This window comes from Sminthopsis crassicaudata, chromosome 1, assembly GCF_048593235.1.
Source record: "Sminthopsis crassicaudata isolate SCR6 chromosome 1, ASM4859323v1, whole genome shotgun sequence".
Taxonomy (NCBI): domain Eukaryota; kingdom Metazoa; phylum Chordata; class Mammalia; order Dasyuromorphia; family Dasyuridae; genus Sminthopsis; species Sminthopsis crassicaudata.
In genome coordinates, this window is record NC_133617.1 from 555,754,582 (window position 1) to 555,775,835 (window position 21,254).

Here is a 21,254-nt window from a genome sequence, read left to right on the forward strand (position 1 = left end):
AGTGAAAGCCCACTCTTCTATTTCATTTCTATTCAAGGGAAAAGCTGGTTTATTTATAAACCATTGATTGATCTGTTTGTTTTAAAATGTGTTTAAGACTTTTTCCACCAGCCCACTCCTTCACTTTCTGTTGGGTATATTTGTATACAAATTCTGTGGGGAAAACTGTGGATAAACTATCTTCATTATTTTTTCTCTAAGTTGTTAAAAATTTCTATTTTAATTTTCAATACCATTCTTGTAAATTAGATAAATGTCATTAAAGTAGAATTTTATTACAGAATAGTGACTAAAGTATATATTGCTGTGTGGTTGTGAGTGATTATAAAAATGCGTGTGCTTTTTGAATCTTTGAATTCCCCTGGGAATAGTTGTTAGGCTGGTTTGGGGCTATAGATGCATAACAATGAATTCTTAAGGCATCTGTATACTTGAGGATTTTTATAAATGTCTACTGCTGATTACTATTTCAATTTTTTTTTCAGTTCCCAATTGACTCACAGTTATGTTTAGGGGATGTATCATTTTTATCCAAAATTATACTCATTACACAATTACTAGGTTCTAATTACAACATAAGAATTACATTAAATTATATATATTTTATTATAGAAACAGTGTTTTTGCAGTAGGGGGTCTTACTGATCTAATAGACATAATTAGATTCCCTTTTCTTTGTATTAGGGGATAAAAGAAATTCAAACCCTAAATCCATACCCCTAGAGGTATAATTTCTGGTTAAATGATTCTTTTAACACATTGAGTTCTAAGTAGCTTTATACTCTTGATAGAAAAGAAAAATAAGCGGGAAATTTTTCTTGAATCATGTAACACATGCCCTTAAAGATTTGATTATAACTTATACATTGGAGTTATATGATATGATTAGGAAAGTAATCTAATGCTAATTTAGGCAACTGAATCAACTCTAGGGTTTAGTCAGATGGCTTATTTTGGTTAATAATATAGTTTTTGTGAATTACAAATTTTTAAAGTATATTTCTTTTTTATATTCTAACAACAAAATGCACTTAACACTAGAATTAATACAAAACATATGATCCACACTGGTAATTAGCCAGACACCTTTCAGTTCCTTAGGGCATTTGCTAGGAATGTCAGTTTTCTTTGTGTCAGTAGAGGCTGACAATGGTGGAGAATCTAGATTGTCCTCAACATATTCCTTCTTCAAATATCATTGGTTTGTTTCCAGCCTGTCCTCCAGGATACTAGAAACCCTATGATTCTTCAGTTACTCAAGATATGATTAGATTACTCAGGAAACCTCTGCACCTCTCTTTTGCTACAGTTTTTCTGGCTGCTTCATTGACTTAGCACTTCCATTGGAGGATGGGTAGGAGCTGAAAAAAGGAGAAGAATCTCAGATTTTATAATTAAGTTATTTTTTTTTTTTGTGGTAGCTCTCCTAATGTGTTTTGTTTTGTCTGTTGGAAAGAGGTCAAAATTAATTGTTTGAGACTGAAGAGATTGACTAAAAATTTCAGATATGGAACCTACTAACAAGAGTAGTGGTAAATAAAAATATATTTTGACAGCTTTTATGGACACTGGCAGGAAGATTTATGAATTTCACCATTTCTTTTATTTCTTGTTCCTAATCAAATATTGACAAATTTAATTTTAAAAATAATTTCTATAACTCTCAGCAATTTTTGGTTGGTAAGCTCTTAGGAATTTTTCCCTCTATATTCAGTATATGTTTAATTTCTGCAGTATAGAAAGAATACTGGATTTGAAGCCAAATAATCCTCTTGCTCAGTGGCTTTGGGCATATAATTTCTTTGGACTCATTTTCAACTGTAAATCAGCAAATTATTTATTGAATGCATTGCCTCTAATGACCATCCAACTCGAAATGTATGAACCTAAGAGCAATTTTATAATGAAAATATTGTTAAGAAAACTGCAGAGAAATGTTGTTTGTTATAACTTAAGAAAAAATCAAATATTTTACACTTCCTGAGACAGCCAACATCTTGGAAAATGTCTTGACTGTCACTTTTCCTAAAGAAATGCTACTTATAATATTCATTATAACACTGCTGCACTCTATCAGATATTGCCCTAGGCTTTGACTTGGTTCTAACTCCTTGGCCCTCTAGCCAATCCCTGCAAAACATTAGCTTTGATGCCAGTGGGTACTTATCCTTTGAATGTTTGAGGAGAATTATAGCAGCCAGATTCTCAACCTTGTCTTTTGTTCCCTGTGTATTAGTGAAAATAGAAAAAACATATTTATAAAAATCAGACCTGCATTATAATTCTGGATTTTTCCTTTCCTATGTTGAGATCTTGAACAAATCACTTCTCTTCATTTTCTTCTTTAAAATGAGAGTCGTAGTACTTGATATTCATCCTTCATGATTGTGGAGAGTAAAATGAGATCATGTAATAAAATGTGATGCAGAATAGCAAATGATAGAGATGATATCCATGTCCTGACTCCCTGAAGAGGAGAGTACAGGAGTTGACAAAGTGTCAAAAGATTAACTTGTGTTTTCATTTATTTCTCTTTAATAATGCTATTCTTGTATTTTGCTTCACTGTGTATTTTTTAATCTTGTTTCAAATTTTTTATATTTAAATTTTTGATGCTATTTAATTTTGCATGGCAGTCATTTTCAGATTTATCTGTTTTGGATATACTATTATTCATCCCCATCAACATTTCTTTGATAACAAAGAAAAGCAGTTAAGTAAAACTGATAAACTGAGCAACTATGCTTGATAATGGATGTACCTTTCCTCATCCATCACCTTCTCTCTTCCAACAAAAAGAGAATGATAAAGTTCCTCATGCTTTCTTTAGGTCTAGGATTGGGCATTATAATTGCATAGAGTTTGGTTTTATTTTATAGGTTTTTTTTTTTATTTATATCATATTGTAAAAAAAAAATCCCGTGCTTTTCCCCAATATATCCATAAAATAGATGTATCGTATATTATTTTGTATGTTGATTTATATATCTTTGCATTTTATCTATTATCCACAACTTTCATGGGAATAATAATCTTTGAAAATATACTTTTTTTTGCTTAGTACAGTTTTTCTCATTCAATTCCTCTTAGTTGCAACTATTGATGATTTGCTATTGTATTTTGTCTGTGAAACACTCTTTTTCAGCTGGGACAGCTTGTTTTAGTTCTAATTTTCTTTTGTGGAAATTTCTTGATGGACTCATTCCCCATATTTATCACTGATTTAGATTTTCTGGGAAGAAGTCTCAATATGAATCCAAGAAATGGATCTCAAGTGAAATGTTGTATTCCTAGGTTTTAAAAATATTATTAATATTTTCTTAATAATTTCCTGCCTTCTGGTTTGTCAAAAAATTTTGGTTACTTTATATAAAAATTCTATCTTCTTCAACTTAAAAAATGTTTTTCATCATTTTGAGAACTCACAAATATTCACTTTGATTTTAGCCTCATTTTCTTTTATAGAAAAAATCCCATTCTAATCCATCACTTTGACAGATTTTTTCATTAAAACAAGTTTAACATTTGGCAGTGGATGAACACTTTGTTATCATTAAGTAATAGTTAGTTTACTACATTTTTCTTCCCTCTGATCAGCAATTTTCTTTGAGGCCATTGTTTTTGTTTTAATACAATAGCTCTGTCTCTTCCTTTTTCTCTTCCTTTCCTCCCTCTGTTTTTCTCTTTCTCTTTTTTCTTTCCCCTTCTATCTCTCTTTTTTTCCTTTTTCCTCCCTCCTTTCTTCACCCTTTCTGCCCTCCTTTCCTCCCTTCCTTCACTACCTTTCTTTTCCTATTCACAAGTAAAGCATCAGTATTTGGCAGTCACAAGAAGTTATCTTGGCAAAAAAGAATGATTGCTTTCAGATAGGCAAAGAATACTTTTCATAGTTAAATGCTTTTTAAGAGAAACTTCATATTCTGAGCCTCTTTTGGGGAGTCTTGCATAAGTGTCAGTCTTTAAGACTGGAAGATAAAAGTTAAATTTCAGTTTCCTATAAGTTAAGAGCAAAAAGTCATTTAGGTTATGCGTGAGTTGGGAATCATCACTTAGCTGCTCTTAGTTTGGGCTCACCTTTATCCAAATTCCAAGTTTCTGGTTAGTTGTATGCTGTGTAATACAGTTCTTAGAATTGATGTTAATCAGTTGTTGTACAATATCTGATTAGACTTGGAGCTAATCCCTAGTATGTTTGTTAAGTAAAAATAGTAATCTTTGGGGCAGCTAGGTGGCGCAGTGGATAGAGCACCAGCCCTGAATTCAGGAGGACCCAAGTTCAAATCTGATCTTAGACACTTAACACTTCCTAGCTGTGTGACCCTGGGCAAGTCACTTAACCCCAGCCTGGGGGGGGGGGGTGATGAATCTATAAGTAGTTTACACCAACATCTAAAACAATTAGAAACAATAATCACTTTTACCAAATGACTTGACACATGATTGCCAGAACTATCAACTAACTACTCACTTCAAGTTTCAGTGCATAACTAAGTAAATGGGAATATTATCTAAGCTTGTCCTGCTACACAGAATATAAACTTCACTCAGAATACAATGGACAAGTTAACTTGTAACTGCTCCCTACCTATTATCTTATTTCTCTCTTTATCCAACTCAATTTATTATTGCTTCATATGACCAGTTTAATAAGAGTAAGTGGTCTAGAAATTCCATATGCATTTGAATTTAGGATTAGAACCCTTCAAAAAAAAAACTTATTTTTTATATTGTTTTCTTCTTTTGTCTTACTTTGCTCTATATGAGTTCATATAAATCTTGTCCTCTTTCTCTGATTCCCTTAAATTATTAATTCTTATATGGCAATAATATTCAAAGACTACAATTTATTGAGCTGTTTTTCATTCAACCAGTGACCATTTGGTTTTTAATCTTATGCCGCAAAAATATTGTTATGAATATTTTCATAATTAGAGATATTTAAAGGATGTGAGTGGATTATTTTTCCTCACATAATTCCAAATTGTTTTCTATAACTGTTAGACTAAGTCTTAGCTCCAACAACCTCATAACTCTATCCAAATAATGAATTTATTAGCATGTCTTCTCACAGGACCTCCAACATGAATATTTTCTCTCTTTTGTCATCTTTGCCAACTTACTAGCTGTGAGGTGAAACCTTAGAACTGTTTCATTGTGCATTTGCAAATTTCATATTTTTTTTTAGTATTTTAATATTCCTTTAAAAACTTTTCTTTAAACCTGACTATTTTTTCAGGATCAGTTCTTTGTCTTTTATGTTTCTGTTAACAGATAAGAAAAAATTACATAACATGAGATATTTTTAGTATTTTAATATTCCTTTAAAAAACTTTTCTTTAAACCTGACTATTTTTTCAGGATCAGTTCTTTGTCTTTTATGTTTCTGTTAACAGATAAGAAAAAAATGACATAACATGATGTAAAATGCTCCATAAACCTTATAGCACTATAAAAATTTTAGCTATTGATGTTAACTAATTGTATATTGTTTATTAGAACTTCATCAGAAAAATTTGATGCAAAGATGTTCCATCTATATCAAATGACAATTTCTCTTCTTTTCCTAGCTGAATTGATTTTATTTGGAGAAAAAGCTCTTCATTTTTATACAATCAAAATTTTATTTTTTCCTTTATAATCACTTCTGTCCCATGTAAGTTAAGAATTCTTCCTCTAGCCATAATTGTGAAAAAATGTCTTATTTCATTCTCTATTTTTAAAAACTGTGACCTTTTATAATTAATGTCATATTGCCATTTGGGAATTATTATGGTACATGGTAAAATAAGCTGGCCTAACTCAATTTCTTGCTAAACTCTATTCTATTTTCTTTAGTCATTCATGTCAAATAAAGTCCTTTCCCTGAACAATTTATTCTTCAAGTTTTCAAAACACTGGGCTAGTGAATTGAATTGTTTCCAAGTTTTTCTTATTTAGTCTGATCTGTTGATTAAATGTTATGTTTTTAACAAGTAACTAATAGTTTTAATATCTGATTTATACTATAAAGTATAATTCTATAAAGTGAAGTCTGAAAGTGCCATTCCCCTACTCCCCTTTATGCCTTTCCCCCCCTGTTATTTCCTTTAAGGTATCAGATCTTTTTTCCCCTCCAATCAATTTGGCATTTATTTTGATTGATTCTATAAAGTATATGTCTTCTCTTTGTAGTTTGACTTAGATATAACACTAAAGCTATAAATTAAGTAGCATAAATTTTTATTGTATTGGCTTTACCCAAACATAAATTAATATTTATCTTTCCAATTATTTGTTATATTTTGTTTCTGTAATATTTCTTTTTTGTTTTACACATGACTATTTCTGTGGCTTCAGTGCATCTTGATAGACTTATTCTAATATATTTTGTCTATTTCAAGCTGTTTCAACATGTATCTGCCTATTTTTGTTACATAAAGATCTATAATTTCTTCTTCCTTTTTGTCATTACTAAACTGAAATACCAGTCATTTTCCATAAAGTTACTATATAATTTTCCCTTTGTGAAGCAAATATTTGTCTTATTTTCATTTTCTGATTCTGAGGTAATCTGTAATTATCTTGTGATTTCTAAATAAGAATTTTTTATTATACCTTTAATTTTTTCTCTCTTATCTTAATCCTATTCTTCCTATTAAAATAATAATCTGAAAAAAGAGCTTCCTTACTTTAATTCTGTATTTATTGGGAGTGTTTCTAGTGAATGATTCCTGACTGCAAATAATACTAGCTTTTTTTTTTAAATTTTAGTTATATGGTTTTGGTCATACTAAAAAATTCATCCCATACCTTTGTTTTCTAGAGTTTTTTGCATCAATAAATACTGCATTGTCAAAAGTTTTGCCTGTACATATTGATGTAAATATTTGGTTTTTCTTTTGAATATAAGTAATTATGCTTATTTTTCATAATATTTTACCATTCTTGCATCTTTGGTATAGATCAACTTATTGTGAATAATATTTTTTCTATATATTGCTCTAGTCTTTTGATAATTTCAAAAAATTACCTGATTAGTGAAATAGATCAGTTTCTCTACTTTATTCTTTTGGTTTAGCCATTAGAACCAATTTTTTTCCATAAAAGATTTTTGTTAGAATTCTTTGTTTCTTATTTAATGATAATAATTTTGTAGTATGGATATTAATTGCCCATAAAACTAGATAAAATCTATTTTTTTAAAATTTAGATCAGATTCAATTGTTTTCTTCCCCAGCATCCTTCCTTCCCTTCCTTCCTTCCTTCCTTCCTTCCACCAACCTATTTCGGCATCTTCCCAATCCTTCCAAAATTATTTCTTTAGTGCTTATTTCATGGATAATAAGCTGATAAGATATTAGATCTAGAGCTAGGGAAATAGATTTGAGTTCAAGTCTAGCCTCCATTTACTAGCTGAGTAACCCTTGTCAAATTACGTCTTTCTAAATACGTCACTTTCGTCATCTGTAAAATAAAATTAATAACATAATTTTTGTGGACAAAGTGAGATATTATTTACAAAGTACTTTTAAAAAACATTAAAGTGCTATATAAAAATTATCATCATTATCAATAATATCATTATTGATTATTGTTGATTTTTATTTTTAAAATATTGAATGTTGAAATTATTATTCCTCTTTATTTTATTGTGTATTTTCAGAGATTAACTTTCCCCTCTACCAGGTCTGCTTCAGCTGCAAATAAAAATGTGATATATTGTCTCATTGTTATCATTATCTCTTATATAATATTCATTGTATCTACTTTTTTTCTTCGCTATGCTTATTATTTGGGATATTCAGTCTTCATTCAGATCTATTTCTTTTTTCTGTTCTCTGTGTTTTAATTGTTTTGTGGTCTATAAATGCCATGTTTAAAATATCTGTTTTTTATATGTATTCATAAGCTTTATGTTATGTATAGCATGTTATCTCCTCATTTTAAAAGATACTATGCAATTCTTAGAAATATGCATATTCTCTGACATCCCTATTCAGATATCAATCTTCTGTTTTGTATTTTCTTTTTTCTTTTAGATGCATGTACCTCTGAGATAACATAAATGTGTCCTAATAGCATAATTAGTTATATTGAATTTAGTTAACATTTGCATTATTAATTTAGGTTTCATTCTATTTGGTACATTTACATTTGATAATGATATTGTTTCATTGTCCATGATTCCTTTAAGCATCACATATTTAAGTATTTATCTTGACATCATAAATGTTGACATTATTTGATAAAGTTATAAAGTATATCACTATTTTTTATTAAAGTCTTTTCAAACTAAGGATGGAGGGAGGAAGGGAGGGGGAAAGAGAGACAGACAGACAGACAGAGAAAGAGACAGAGACAGAGAGAGACAGAAAGAGAATTTGGGGTATAAAGCAATTTCAGTGGTCTTTTTAAAGCAAGGTTGGAGCTTATAGCCAATTGATTAATAATACTTTTTTTATACAAAATTACCTGATTTTTTGAAAATCTTGTTCCTCTGATTTTTATTCTATGTGTGTCTCTATTTGGGGGATATATATTTTTTTCTTGTATGAAACAAATTGTTGGATTTTGTTTTCCTGCATTTATTTCTTTCCTGTCATTTTTTTTGTATTTTAAAATCATATCCCTCTTTCCCTTTTGAGTCATCTCTTTTATCTCTGGGATTGGTTTCTTTTATACTAATTCAGTTCCTGTCGATCAATTAAATGCAAACATATTTAATTGCCTTTTATGTGCCAGACATTGCTCTAGATTTAGTGGCTAAAGTACAAAGGATGTGATAGTCTCTTTTCTCAATGAGTTTTTATTCTAATGAGGAAGACAAGTACATGTAAAATATGGATAGTGAAAATAAGAAATTAATATATACAGAGTAATTAAAAACAAGATAATTTGAGAGGATTTGACACTAGCAGTTAAGAGAATCCAGGAAACTTCATGCAGAACTGCATCTTTTTTTTTCCAAAAGCTTTTTATTTTCAAAACATATGCATAGATAATTTTTCAACATTGACCCTTGCATAGCCTTGTGTTCCAAATTTTCCATTCCTTCCTCCTATTCCGTCCTCTACATGGCAAGCAATGCAATACGTGTTATGCATGTTAAAGTATATGTTGAATCCAATATATGTAAACATATTTATACAATTATCTTTCTGCATAAGAAAAATCAGATCAAAAAGGAAAGAAAATGAGAAAGAACACAAAATGCAAGTGAACAACAACAAAAAGAGTGAGAATGTTATGTTTTGATCCACACTCAGTTCCCATAGTCCTTTCTCTGGGTGTAGATGGCTCTCTTCATCACAAGATCATTGGAACTAGACTCATCATCTCATTGCTGAAGAGAGCCACATCCGTCAGAATTAATCATCATAAAATTTTGTTGTTGTCATGTACAATGATCTCTGGTTCTGCTCATTTCACTTAGCATCAGTTCATGTAAGTCTCTCCAGGCCTTTCTGAAATTATCCTGCTGGTCATTTCTTATAGAACAATAATATTCCATAACATCCATATATCATAACTTTTTCAGCCATTCTCCAACTGATGGGTATGCACTCACTTTCCAGTTCCTTGCCACTACAAAAAGGGATTCTAGAAACATTTTTGTACATGTGGTTCCTTTTCCCTCCTTTATGATCTCTTTACCATATAAGCCCAGGAGAACCACTGCTGGATCAAAGACTATGCACAGTTTGATAGCCCTTTGGGCATAGTTCCAAATTGCTCTCCAGAATGGTTGGATCCATTCACAACTCCACCAAAAATACATCAGTATCCCAATTTTCTCACATCCCCTCCAACATTTGTCACTATCTTTTCCTGTCATCTTAGCCAATCTGAGAAGTGTGTAGTGGTACCTCAGAGTTGTCTTAATTTGCATTTCTCTGATCAATAGTGATTTAAAACATCTTCTGAACTGCCTCTTAAAGGAAGAGAAGTGTAGACGTCAATAGGGAACACATTCCAATAATGGGCAGTGCTTTGTTCAGAGGCACAGAGATGGAAGTTGATTTGTCTTATGTGGGAAATGAATGAATGAAGCATTTATTAAGGACTGTGCACAAAGCACTGTGAAAAGACAGCTCCTGATCTCAAGGAAGTCCCCATTCTAACAGAGGAGATAATTCCTATGAAAGATTTCAACTGCAAGTTAGATAGAAAGGTCCTCAGGGTACATCATTCCTTTAATACTTAGGGTACATGATCAAAATAGATTTCTGCTTTGTCATTTTCACTGATGAACTCATATAATTCTAGGTGCCGAATCATTTGACAGGGTAAAAGACTTAGGTGGCAAGAATTTTCTTTTCTGGGTGTGCAATAGCTGTGTCTGGAGCATCTGTGGAAGAGATGCCAGGCTGCATCTCTATAGGGGTTGCTTCCCAGGGTGATAGCTATAGCCACAGTCCTGGAAGCATTACTGTTTCTAAGATTCTTGAGTTCAGACTCCTAGGTTTTCTCCATCAGCATATGAGACAGGATGTTAGTCAAGATGGTAATGGTAATTTGACTTGCCTAGTACATGTTGCCTCCTCTCTGTCCCTTAAGGTGCCTTGCTATTTCAGCTAAAGGTGAGAGTGAGGAGAAAGAAAGTTCTTTTTTAGATTGCAGAAGGGGAGTAATGTTTGATAAGGATTAAAAGACACATTGAAGCAAGGTGTAAGGTTAAAGCTAAACAGAAGATGTTCTATGTTATCCTAGGTACTATGAGATGTGTTCAGATCTTTGCTTAAAGAGAATTAGTTTGCAGCCTTATATAAGTTTGAATTGGAAGAAAGAAATCTGGGGCAGGTAAACAAATGGGAAGGTTATTGAACAATCTAAGCAAAAAGTTATAAGAGCCTGAACTAGTATGTGAGTAGAAAAAGAGGGGTGGATGTGAAACATCTTGTAAAGATAGAAATAACAAGCTTTGGTGACTGTGACAAGTTTTGGTGGAGGGAATGATAAGATTGCAAAGCAAGAGAAGCAGGTTGATTGTACACTTGTCAGGAATTGGAAGTTTGGAAGATGGGAGGATTTAGAGGGGAAAATAATGAATTAAGTTTTAGACATGTTGAGTTATACATTTATTTGTGTAACACAAGTTTAAATAGCCTGGCCTACAGAGATTGTTGATATTGATGCTGAACCCAGAGAATCTTGGGGGAATTGACAGTTTGCGATAAAAGCAGAAAGAGTCTCTGTAAATACTATGAGAAATATTATTATTATAGTATATATTATAGTATGTATAATATATCTTATATAATGGTATTAAGTTTAAAATGATATTTCCTGAGGGAAAAGATTTAGTTACCTGTGTCATGATGTGTGAAAGATTAAGAATTGTAACTTCCATCTGGAAGGAGTCTGAGACAGAGTTTAATTATTTAATCTTATTCCTTTTATAATCTTATATTCCTCTGTGAGGAATTTATTAGAGAGCTTTGAGTTTGCTATTAACTTTTGAAAGAACTAGAAGAGATATTTTGAAGATAATTCCTGAGATATTTAAATTATCACCTTGAAAAAATTGTTTCCAGAATTGAACAAGTTAGTGGTAGCATTGATTCTATCCCCTGCCTTTGAAAAATGCAGTGTGAATCAGTCAGTAAGCATTTATTAAGTGCCTACTGTGTTCCAGATACTATGCTAAACAGTAGGGTTATTATAAGTGAAAATTTTAAAAAGACAATTCCTGTTTTTAAGAAGCCTACAATTATTGGTAGAACACAACAAAAAGAAACTGAAACCCACAGATGAAGTGGAAAGAACTGGAAAGGGAAGGGAATGAGAAAACTGTTTAGGGGCAAAGAAGTTTCAAGGCAGTGTAGCTGGTGAGAAATGTGGATGAGACTGTGCTGAGTCAGTCCCCCTCACTGGAGTGTATGATCCTAAACTCTACATAAAGGGTCCAGTCAGAGGGACACAGTGTACTGATGAGATGTGAATACAAGGCAGATTCTGTCTCAGCTTTCCCCTTTATCCTGGGAAAGGAATCCATAAATTCGTGGATTTTGTTAACAACTACACTGCATGCGAACTTAGATCTAAAGATGTTCGCAAGCAGTGTAGTTGCTAACAAAATCCATGAATTTATGTATGAGAGAGGACAGGGTATTCCCTCTACCAATGAAGATCTCAAACCCTCCATGACTTTGTAAAAAATTAACTAGAAATAGCTATAAATGTAAAATTAGGTAGAAAGCCAAATCCCAATGTAAATATTACATATTTTTACAACTATACACAGTATCCTTCATTAGTTAGGATATATGTGTTGATAGAGAGGCACAAATAAGGAAAAAGTGATCAACGCTCTAATACTGATGACTATAAATCTCATTGTTCACACTTATAGCACTGAAAGGTCCTGATGTCCCTTCTCCATTTGTAGAATTCTTTTGCTGGTCTCTCTAGCTGCAGCAGGTCTCTCATTTGGCCTCCTTGGGCCTCTTCCTCTTCCCAAGGCCTCCTTGGCTCCTTGATAACAGGGATGTTTTTTTCTTGAATGTGTAAGCTGCCTATTTTCCCCATGCCAAAAATTGCAATTCTTAAGGCTGCCTCTTTTTGTAACTTTTTTTTATTTTTATTTTTTTCTCTGTTCAAAGAAGCAGTCTTCTAATGGATAAATAAATCTGCTGCAAAATGACATGGCTAGTTAGAAAGGTGAAGGGATAGAAATGCCCTCCTTGATTGTCCTATCTCTTGCACACACACACACCCCTATCCCTGTTCTTCTCTGGTTGATGTAGAATGGGAAAAGGTCATGGAGAATTTTTCATAGACAACTTTCTTTTCCACTATTAGATGTCATACTCTTCAGAGTTCTCTGGCTTGCCTGTCAAGGACTCTCAAGAGAGAGTATCCCTATTTTGAAATGGTCACAAAGGGCATAACTGAAGCTTGGGTTCTCTGCCCTCTCATTCCATCAGGGAGAATTTCCTTAAACCTGACTGACCAAGGATTGACCAAGTTTGCACTTCAGGTAAAGAATCAGAATCATTTTGTACAATGATCAATTCGGATGGACATGGTTCTTGTCAACAATGAGATGATTCAGGTCAGTTCCAGTGGTCTTGTGATGAAGAGAGCCATCTGCAGGCAGAGACAGCACTGTAGGAACTGAGTGTGGACCACAACATAGCATTTTCACTTTTTTGTTGTTGTTTGTTTGCATTTTGTTTTCTTTCTCATTTTTTCCCTTTTTGATCTGATTTTTCTTGTACACCATGATATTTGTGGAAATATGTATAGAGAAATTGCACATGTTTTACATATATTGGATCACTTGCCGACTTGGGGAGAGGGTAGAGAGAAGGAAAGGAAAAAGTTAGAATACACAGTTTTGTAGGGGTGAATGTTGAAAATTATCCATGTATATATTTTGAAAAAAAATAATCAGAATCTTTTATCTCTGTTCCTTGCACTTTCTGTGATTTCTTCAAGAAGACAGTATCAGTTGATTAGGGGTATTCTCATCAATTCCTCCCCTCTCTATATATGAAATATAGAGAACAAATGTACAAGAATCCAAAGCTCTCTTATCATGGTATCATGGAGATGTAATATATGTAAAATCTATACATATCTCAGTTCTGCTTCTTAAAAGTTTCCATTTTTGTCCAATATTTGTACAAATGCATGTTGTTCTATGTGATCACTAAGGTCTTTTATAGTTTTAAATCTATTATCCTATCATACAGTGTTTGGAGTCAGAACTGTGAAGTCCTGACTTTGATATATTTAATCTCTGTGAATCTGGGCAATTTCATTAGTCTCTGTTCTTTTCAGTTTCCTCTGCTATAATATGAAGGTATAACACATGCATTATTTACTTCACAGGGCTGTTGGGAATAAAGCACATTGTAAACAGTAATGTCTCACTTTAAATAGATTTTACACTTGTTCAAGACAAAGTCAGAGGTGATCAAGGCAGCTCACACTTTTGGCCCCACAAGACCCTAGTGTCTTTTCTCTTGTTGTATACTAAATGTTGCTGATCTAAATCATAGCTACATTTACTGAATACTTTCACATTTGTTTTGTTTGTAATTAGGTCCCAGAAGACAAGATATTCCACTTATTTTGTTAGTAATTTTTAAAATTTGGGGGTTGGGATTTTTTTTAAAAGAAAAAGTCATACATAGAAATTTCTATGGAAATATTTAAGGGAATTCAATATCCTTTGTCAGTGTCCTTGAAAAATACATGTTTGGAATTTTTTTTCACAGTTTTGAGGTCTATTTCATTTGGACTTGAAACACTTTAGAATTTGGGAGACAAAGATAATCTAACTAAAATATGAAGATTTCAGGAATCTATTACCTAGTGCCAACAGAGCAAGTGTTGGTGATGAAGTTGCTGTGAAAGTGAAACATTTGGTTTTTAAGCCTTTTAAATGAAAGGCAGGCAGAGATGTTATTCAAATGGCTTCTGATCTGCTTTCTGAAAGTTGATAGCAGAAATATATTCCCAAAGGGTTTATTATAGTGATGTAGAATCCATGATAGCACAACTTGATACATATTTATTAGACAATCCCTTAAGTATAAGTCACATTACCATAATTATTAATAAATAACTACATGGATAGACAATTGAATGGTCTAAAACTTGTTATATTATTAAAATAGTATTTTTTATATCCAGAAAGATCTCACTGAATGCCATTAATGATGAAATTACAGATTTCTGCTATAGACATTTTGAATTCAGGCATAATTTTTCTTTATAAAATATATCTCATACAAAGTTGTCTCTCCCAATAGCTATAAGATCCTTTAAAACATAGGGTATTTGCAGTTCCAATAGAGCAATAATGAACTGAACCAGCTACACCCAGCAAAAAAACTCTAGGAGATGATTATGAACCTCTACATAGAATTACCAATCCCTCTAATTTAGTCCGCCTGCATTTTGGATTTCCTTCACAGGCTAATTGTACACTATTTCAAAGTCCGATTGCTTTTGTACAGCAAAATAACTGTTTGGACATGTATACATATATTGTATTTAATTTATACTTTAACATATTTAATATGTATTGGTCAACCTGCCATCTGGGGGAGGGAAGGAGGGGAAAAATTATAACAAAAAGTTTGGCAATTGTCAATGTTGTAAAATTACCCATGCATATATCTGGTAAATAAAAACTATTAAAAAAAAACATAACAAATACCACTCCTAATATTAAAAAATGGGATATTTGACCTTTGTTTTTATTTTTTTCTAGCATTTAACAGTACCTAGCACATAGCAGGCACTTAATAAATCATTCTTGATTGATACTTATATTGCCAACTTTCCTTGTATGAAGTTGGGGAATTATTTTAATAGACACTTGATGTATTTAGTACATATATCCTGCATTCAAATCATTAAATTAATATAGTTTAACATTAAATTGTCAATGTCATTGAAATTAAATTTAATAGTAGCAATATCACATCACTATAATATTTAAAAGTTCTAATCCTATTGTTGCCTTTCTCAGAATGATGTCCTGAGGAGTAACTGAACTCAATTGAAATTATCATAGGCAATTGAGATAATTGTTATTAAGGTGTTAAAACCTGTGCAGAATGTTCTTATGAGTTAAGTGTGGAATACTTACCATCATTGCATAAAATTTAAAGTTGGATACAGGCGAGTCTAATCCTATATTAAATTGTTAGGGATCCATAGAATAATTTGAAGCCTCACTCTGCTCTAGTTTTTCCATTAGTTAATGGGATTTACATATTTTATATAACATATTTGCTTTACATATTTATTTGTATAATAATTTGTATAATATTTACATATCATATTACATATTTACATATTTTATATTATACTTAGGAATTTCTCTCTCCTCACAAGACTTGAGATAGACAGCTATTCATATTGGGAGAGTGTTTTGAAAATCCTATCTTGGGTACAGCATATAGGATATACAACATAAAGAGATCCTTCTATGCTTGAATTATTTATTTATTGTAAAAAAAAAAAGGATTAAAGAAGGTGATTATGGTACCCAATTTCTAGTCCATACAGGATAGACTGCTAGCAGAATTGTCAGTATTTTAGATGGAGCTTGAATGTAAGAAGCACATTTGCCAAAGTCAGTTATGTTGAACAACCAATCCTTCCTATGATCACGTCTAAAAGAGAAGATGTGCATTGAGGCCTGCACCAAGTTTTCCTGACAGCTATGAGAGCTACTACCATATTCAAGTACTGGTAGTTCAGCATTTGTTCTATAGGGTTAATCCTTACATACTTTCTACCTTTGCAGAATTGAGAAACAGATGGAGGAAGCAAAGATTTAAGATACATCCCAACCTCCTCAGGAAGAGTGATATGGGAAAGTTTTTTCTGGGAAAGAATGCCCACTGTTTTTTTACTTTGCTTTTTCATTTTTAATATTTTACATTAAAGTATGTTTTAAATATTTTCACAAATATTCTTCACTTAATTGGTATTTTGAAAAAAATTTAAAAGAGCACTAGGAAATTAAAATGAATGGACTGAATTTAATGCAAGTTTTAAAAGCTCAGAAAGAGAAATATTTATACAAAATCCGAAGAATAGCAAAACTAGAATAAGATTAAATGTTCAATTCTGTAGGTATCTTCCTCAGCCACAGTATACAAAGGAATGCAAAAAAAGACATTTAAAGGTTTATAGCAAATTTATTTAGTAAAGATTTGGTATACAATATACATGAGGAATCAAGCAAGCAAGTTGCATTTATTAAGTGTCTCCTATGTGTCTGGCACTATTCTAGTTACTGGAAATGGAAATACAAAGAAGGAAACAATTCCTATTTGAATGAGTTTGCATTGTAATGGAGAGGATGATTACATATAAAATGTATACAAGATAAATATAAAACTCATAAGTATGCATTATTGTATGTATATGTACACAAACATTGAAATACATCAAACAATTAAAGGCAAGATCATTTGAAGGAAAAAAAAAAAGGATGCTGGAGTTCTGGGGACAATGAAAGGCATTATGTAGAAGATAGAGTGTGAGCTGCATCTTTTTGAAAGAGAAAAACTCTTGAAAATAGAATCCAGGAGGAAGTACATTCTAGAAATGAGGACAGCTAGTGTAAAGGCAAGAATGTGAAAGATGGAGTTTCATAAGTGAAGAATGATGATAGGCCCAGTTTTGTTATACTGTAGAATGAAGGATGGGGGGACAGTTTACTGAAACTAGGAAGATAGGTTGGGATCAAGTTGTATAGGACTTTAAAGCTATGGGGAAGAAGGGTATATTTTATTCTAGAGTCAGTGGAAAGCCATTGGATTTTGTCAACTGGGGCACTCACTTGATCATTTTGGAGTTTAAGGAAAATTATTCAGGTAACAGCTGGAGTGGTAAAATAATTGATATGGTGAATAATTGGGAAAATGTTGTCATTAATCTAAGTAACAGGTAACAAGATCCTGCATGAAAATGGTAGTTACGGGTGGAAAAATGGGCTTGTATGCCAGAGGATGTGAAAGTAAAAATGGCAATTCATTGAATATATATGGTAAGGTAGAGTGAGGACTTGAAGATGTCAACATTATGAACCTGAGACACTAGAAGAACAGAAATAGGGAAGTTTGAAAAAAAGAGAGGATTAAGGAAAAAAGATTAAGAGTTCCGTTTTAGACATGTTGAATTTAAGATGTCTGTGACATATTCAGTTTGAAATGTCTTTGATAGGTCAGTGATCTTGGACTGGTTGGAGGCTTGAGAGAGAGAGCCTGGCACTTAATATATAGATCTGTCAGTCATCTTCATAGAAATTATAGTTAAACTTAAAAGAAATTATGAAGTTAAGTAAGATAGATTATAAATGATGTATTCTTAGCTTGGTGTCCCCCATATGAGTCCATGAAAAGATTCTATGAACATAGATGAGAAAAATAACATCTTTATTTTCACTAACCTACAACCAGAATTTATTATTTAAAAATTATTTAAAATAATATTCTGAAAAAGGACTTCATAATCTTCACAGACTGCCAAGAAATGTCTGTGACACATACAGATGTTAACTAGTGATATATATTAAAGGTATAAAACTTCCAGTTTTAAAGCTTAGAAAGCATTACTTGAAATTGTTTTGTAATTTGCCCCCTTTGCAATCACATTCTGGAATTCAAACTAAGAAAGAGCTTTGGGGTCAAAATGTATTTGGTTTAATTTAGTTAATATGTAAGAGTTTTCCAAAACCAATGTGATGACTAAGTGCTTACTGTTAGGAAATCCTGTAGACTCCAAGAATAGAAATCTTTGAAATAAGAGTATGCTTTCATCTTTTCCAAGAAAACAAAAAGCAAAGATTTCTCCGCAGAATAAATTCAAAAATAAATCTTTATTTGAAAAGGAAGAAAACTCCTTATGTGAATTTCAGGAGTTGGACATTTGGCATTGACTCGAATGCACATAAACCCATAAATAATTTTGAAAAATTCCAAAATATACTGGATTTCCTCTCAAGAATGTTGTTACTGGCTAAGAAAAAAAAAAAATAACAGGAAGGTGTGCGTGAGGAGACGTTTGGTACATTGTGTTGTAAGGCTCTATGGTAACTAAAATGCATTAGCATAACAATGACTCACTTTTTCTGTAAATGGAACCATCATTCATTAAAACTCCAACTCTATGATTTATTGAATTACTTGAGAGTTGACTTCCATTCTAATATCTTTTGGCTATTGTTTAGGACTTTAATTCTGATTATTTATAGATTTGCTATCCAGAAATTTAGCAAAAAGGAAGTAGGGTCTTTTACTAGTAGTATAAAGCTTAAGAGATTTATTTAGGAGTATGAAAATTAATGAATGCCTAATATAAGAGGTAATATCTCAATAAATATAAGCATTTGCATTCTCCCAGTGCTTCAGAAGTTCATGATGTGTACATATTTCCAACTTATTTGTATATGTATGCCTGTTACTGCAGATATGTGTGTAAAGGAAAAGACCTTTAGTACCAGTATTATGTATCAGTAGATAACTGGTAAGTTTAGTAAATTAAAGATTGTTATTTTTTCGTACTTTAAAAAACAGGAAAGATAATGTGTCGAAATGAATGGTAGACTGGAAGACTCTAATATCTGAATTTAAATCCCCCTTTTTGTACACAATGATTGTATGATCTCTGAAAGTCTTTTAAACTCTGTGCCTTAGGCAACTCTCTACAATGATAAGTTGCAGAAATGCATTTGTAAATGGAGGTTTTCTTACCTGGAAGGTCTGTAAGTCAGTGAAATCATAAGTCCAGTCTCTGTCTTCTATCCCTAAAATTCATCCTGAAGCTTCCAGAGATGCCCAGAAAAATTACCAGGGAAAATAGAATCTGGCCCCTTGTGGCAATGTTTCAATATAAGGTTTCTAAATAACAGCTTTATTATTGCTTCACTTCATCTCTCCAGCCCACATTAATAAGAACTGTCAATATCTTCATTTTGACTATCCCCTTTATGTTAACAAATATGTGATTTCTTTTTAAAATTTTTAATGATTTCTTAAATCTTTTTTTATTCTATACTTAGTAATTTCTCTTTTCCACTTGTTTTGTCATGAAACCATTTTTTAGAGATAAAACCCTGAAATTAGAAACTATAGATTTGCGATCTAGCAGAAGCCAGTAGAAGAGAAAGAGCATAGTCTATGAAAGGCCCTGAATTCAGAAACTGGAATCCTAGGTCTTTATTCCAATTCTGTGAGTAATCAATTGTATGATTTTGAACAAGTTACTTAACTTTTCTTTGACTAAGTTTTGTAAAAGGGAGTTCAGAATTATTATGCTTCCTATATTATAGAATTTTTCAGGGACAAGGGAGATGATGTATATAAAATGTTTTTTATTGTAAAATACTACTTTAAATATAATTTATAATGTATAATTATAAATTTTTAAAGATTTGAATGGAAATTCATAATTTCAGTAGTGAATTTCTTTCAACTGAAAATTTTATAAAAATAGAATTTAAGATAAAACTATTAATGAACAAGTTACAAAAAAATAGTTTACAGCATCAGAAATTAATAGGAGTAAAATAATAGCCAAAAAGAGATCTATTAGTTTTCCAGCTAACAAAATTTCCATTACTATCTCATACTTATGTGGGAAAATCATGCAATGCTAGAATTGTAAGAACCTTTCTTAGATATTACCTTATTTTATAGATAAGGAAATAAATATGTAGAGAAAATAGGTGACTTGACTAGCTCACCTTCCTACTTGTAATATACGTAGGATACAGTGCGGATATCTTTTCTCTACATAAGTGCTTACCTTGCCCATGGTAAATATTCAATTAAATGTCTTTTGGATGAATGGATGAATGGATGGATGAATGAATCAATGAATCAATGAAAGAGAAAGAAAGAAATCAGACCCATTAGATTCACTCCAATGCTCTAGCCTTTCAAGATCTTTATTCAATGACTCTCATCATCCCACTGTGTTAGCCATCTATCTATATCCCCCTTAGATTTGTGTCACGTGAAGATTCAATAAGTATGTTATCTGTGCCCTTGCCCAACCTTCTGGTGAATATGTTGAATAGCAAAGAGTTAAGCATAAAGGTGATACCAAACCATCATATTTAGTCTTTGAATCCAATCAATTCTAAAGTCTTCTAATTGTACTATTTTTTTTAGCCCCAAATCTTTCTATCTTTTCCACAAGAATAGCAAAAGATAATTCATCAAAAGATTTGTCAAAGTCTAGATAAAATGTATTTATGTTATTTCCTGGATTTACGTGTTTAGTAACACTATCAAAAAAAAAAAAGGAAATTATATTAATATGACATGACTTCTTCTTTATGAAGCTATCCTGGAGACTCTTTGTGTTCATATGCAACCTATTTTATGTAATCAAACAAACTGAACAAATATCTGATCCATAACTTCTGGAAGTATAATAATAGAATCACAGAAATTCAGATTTGAAGTAGAACTCAGATACTTTTTAGTCCAACCACCTTCCCAAAGTGCGTATTTTTTTATGTTGTACACCTGAGGTGACAACCTCTTCTCTGAAGTCAAGAATGATCATCAAAGTAATTCAGCATTTGGCTTAAATTTTAGCATTCTTTTCATTATTGTAATTGATGGTGTTGTGTTTTTGTTTTGGTTTTTGGTTTTTTTTTTTTTGATTCTCTGCTTTAGCCTTCCTCATTTTTCATGATTCCTCATAAAAGCCCCATTATTTTAGCCTGATCATCTTACAGCTAGTTACAAAGAGATTTCCATTAGAACAAATGAAGAAAATTGGGATTTGCA

The 21,254-nt window shown here is 31.8% G+C and overlaps 1 protein-coding gene across 12 annotated transcripts in view; it reads left to right on the forward strand.

Moving 5' to 3' along the window:
• Nucleotides 1-21,254, forward strand: part of MCTP1 (multiple C2 and transmembrane domain containing 1) — a 722,542-nt gene that overhangs the window by 233,784 nt on the left and 467,504 nt on the right. The gene's annotated exons all lie outside the window — the stretch shown is intronic.